Source organism: Poecilia latipinna, unplaced genomic scaffold (genome assembly GCF_001443285.1).
Source record: "Poecilia latipinna isolate Pla-1442-1.1 unplaced genomic scaffold, P_latipinna-1.0 Scaffold2379, whole genome shotgun sequence".
NCBI classification, from domain to species: Eukaryota; Metazoa; Chordata; class Actinopteri; order Cyprinodontiformes; family Poeciliidae; genus Poecilia; species Poecilia latipinna.
Genome location: NW_015114995.1, coordinates 23,989 through 27,748, shown reverse-complemented (window position 1 = coordinate 27,748; position 3,760 = coordinate 23,989). Strand labels below are relative to the sequence as shown.

General features: G+C 34.1%; 1 protein-coding gene across 2 annotated transcripts in view; it reads right to left on the bottom strand.

The window, feature by feature from the left end:
- LOC106937566 (disks large-associated protein 1-like) overlaps window positions 1-3,760 on the bottom strand; it is an 82,844-nt gene that overhangs the window by 55,102 nt on the left and 23,982 nt on the right. For both annotated transcript variants that reach the window (XM_015019128.1, XM_015019129.1), the window contains exon 2: window positions 351-439. The gene's annotated coding sequence lies outside the window, so the exon portion shown is untranslated. The remainder of the gene's footprint in view (window positions 1-350; window positions 440-3,760) is intronic.

Here is a 3,760-nt window from a genome sequence, read left to right as displayed (position 1 = left end):
AACTTTTAATGTGGGACATTAAAAGAAAAAGTCTCTGAACCAGTAAATCCATGAAAACTGAAGCACACAGAGAGGTGTACATACTATACAAAAGAAAGGTTATATGTTTGTTGCCATTTATTTCACAACAAATACATGCATCTTTTCAGGGGAGAATTTTACAATACCTGAAAACAAGCTTTATTACTTTTCATTCTTCAGTTAAGCAATATCATTTGCACATCATAAAATGTGTACCTAAAGTAAATATTAATGCTTGCTGAAAATCAATTGACTATAAGCAACTGAAGACATCCTGACTAGGTTGTTTCATGTCAGTGTATGAGTAAATGTAGTCCATGTTCACTCACCGTGTTCAAATCCCCATCATTATAGATTGGATACAAGTTGGAAGGGACTGACATCTCCCTCTAACAGGTCTCATATTACCACCAGTTATCTAGAAAAACACAAACAAGATAGAAAAAAACCGATATTAGAATTAGAAGTCATATCATTAAATGACTTTTCCTCTGGAAATTCTTGACTGCATCCATCCATCCATTCATCTATCAAGCCAGCCAGACAGCCAGTTTTCCTGTTTCTTTGGCATTAGTACACTTAGTACAAGAATGATTAACAACACCAAGACCTTCTTTTGGCTCTGATTGGTTATTTTTGACCATGAGTGGTGCATTTTTGCCGATCACTTTTGTAGCTCAGGGAGCTACAAAAGCTCCCTGAGCTTAACCGGTTATGAGACCGGTTATCTGTCTCATAACCCCATATCGTCATTTGTATCATATATGATACATAAGTTTCTGTGGTCTATATTTTTTACACCACGATCAATACTTACCCAAACAACCTATTATATACAATTTGAGACTTGTATTCTGCCATCTAGTGGATTATCATTGCACTGCAGGCAGAGAAACAGCGTTTTTTTCTCTTTTCAAAATGTCATTTCTACGGAAGCGCATTGCTATCACGCAGGAAAAAAAAAAATTCGAGCGCTAATGCACGAGACTGGTCAGATGCATTTTCCAGGAAAGTCTTTGCCAATTTTAGAAAACTTACATTAAAAATAATATATACATTGTTATTCACTTTTTTAAAATAATGTTTTATGTTTTGAAATAATGTACAATTACTTAGAAATGTTTTTGTTACATTACATTTAAATTGTGTTAAAACGTGTGTATCGTATTTGATGCTACAGTTATTGAAGGTACGTTATCACTGAACAGCAATGTAATATTTTTATAAAGTAATCAATGTCATACAAGCCACAATTCAGCCACAAACCTTTGCTTACTCAATAATTATCATTAAATGTCATTTCAAAATAAAGTTGGTTTTTTTTTCACAATAGTAGTTATTCTAAAACCATAATCTTTATGGTGTATCGACTATGTATATTTTAGATTTAACAGGAGTAAAGAAAGAAGAGAGAGAAAGAAAATACTTTGAATAGTCATCAACATGATAATGTATGACAATTCAAGCTACATAGAGCAGTAAGGAGAAGATGATGAGGATTATGATGAGGACTGGACTCCCCCGGCCATGCATGATGAAGGAACTGCCACCCCATGCCACCCCAGTAGATCCGCCCCTGGATATTCAGATACCAACTATGATGAAGACTATGATGATCATAGTGTCTAAACAGGTCCAGGTCCAAACAACTACCCTGGACACAGTCAGAAATTAATCAGTTAAGACCAATATGAAAAGCAAATAATACAAATGGAGAAAAATACTGTCAAGCTCCATATATTGATGTCACTGCCGGGGTTGAGGAAGGCTCAAAGACCAGGTGTTACATAACTCCATTTATATATTCAAGCACTTTGTCACTGATGAAATGCTCCAGGGGATCACAGAACACATTCCACTGGTTCAATGCCAACAAATGAAGAAATAGGTTCACTACCTAGACCACAATTAATAAGCATTTTTGAAGTTTGGCTTTAGATTCCAAAGATAGTGCATGTACATCTAGTGGCACACTGTTAAAGTAACCATCATCAATGCTTGAAATTTCAACAGAAGAGATTAGATGAAGCTACACCCTAAAATGATTTAGTTGGCACTTTTCCTACAAGTGCAGGAAAGGTCAAAATCAAGTATCTCCTGAAGCGACTTCAAGGGCACCCTGTAGAAGACCAAGCTGCAGTGTGCCTCTTGATGTGAGAAAGAATAGCATTGATCATTGTCCAACATGGGAAGCCCAACAGAGACTCAAGCATTGTTCTGGAAATCACTTTTCACATTTCTACTGTAAAACGTTGAACGTACATCTTTGCCTGAACAAGGACAGAAACTCTTTTAGTGCCTACCACGAAATGAAATAAATGGCTGTAAAAAGTTGTTGGTGGAAAAGAAACTAAGAGAAAAACTTCCTAAAGTGTTCCATACTTTCTAAATATTATAGGCAATATTTGTTTTTGCATCTAAAACTTACATTGTTGTGAGCCAAAAGTTCTAAGAAAAGCCTGCTGTATCAAATGTGATACAAAAATATCTCATAAAATAAATGACATGGCAATTTTTTTATTTTTTATTTTATTTTTGCTTCAAGGCTTCATGAAGATCCTAATTCTAAAAATTAAGAATTTTCTGACTATTTTTGATGGGTCAGGAGAGAAAGCATAAGACAGGTTATTTGTCTCATAACATACTTTCACGACATAATGACAGTTAGCAAATATGTAAAGACAGATTTTTGAATAAAAGTTGCATATTGTAGCTTTACGATATCTCATGTTTGTTACGGTACTTACTAATCCATTTGTAACAGTGGTGAGAAAGAAATGGGGTCTTGATTTTTGATCAATCATGATCAAATTTAATCTAGAGAAGAATTAATTAGTTTTATTAATACGCCATTATCATTTATCAAATTCTTATGATTTACTTTCCAGTGCTGTTTCAGAAGAGGTGGAAGTGTTAGACAAGATCAGTTTTGTTCAATAAGCTAGCAGCTTCTTCAGTAGGCTTTTTATTGGGTACAATTAGAAATAAAGTCTGGATCTATTTTTAATTCAAATAAACAAAACAAAGTCATAAGTGAGTACAGCATGATAACCAAAATACTGCAAATATACACAGCAAATCCAGCAGGCCCAATTTAACTCTGTCAGATTCGACTTTCACACTTTTAAAGTGTCTATATGGGTCCTTACCAGAGTGTCAATTTAACTCTGTCTGGAGTAAGTCATTTAACACCAACATTAATTCAGTGTTGGAGCTTAAATATTAACTCTACTTCATAAGAGGTATTTGTAATTAATACTAAATAGATAAACATTTTATTGTTTTGAACTTTTAGAAATTATTTGGAAAATAAACATTTAATAAAGAGGCAATGACATGCACCATAATTAGAAAACATGTAACATGGAATAATGTACACTTTCATGTTTTACATGTTCCTTTTATTCAACTATTGCTCATCAAGAGGCCTGACATGTCAGCTGGTCAATGCAGAAAACAGTTTGCATGATACATTTTTCTTCAATGCAATATGCATGAAATTGTTCAAAGTACAAGGTGAAGAAAGTAATGCATGCAGTTCATGTAATAAGATATTGTTTCTTTGTTGTTTTTTTTTAAACATAAGTAGATTACTGGATATTACAGTACAGAACAGGCCAACCTGGTATTCAATATCATTATTTCTTACCCAGTTTGTGTTTCTGTTGAACATCTAATAAGAGAAAGGGCCTCTCTGCACTCCTTCAAAGAGCTGTCCATCCACAGATTGTCTTCGGGT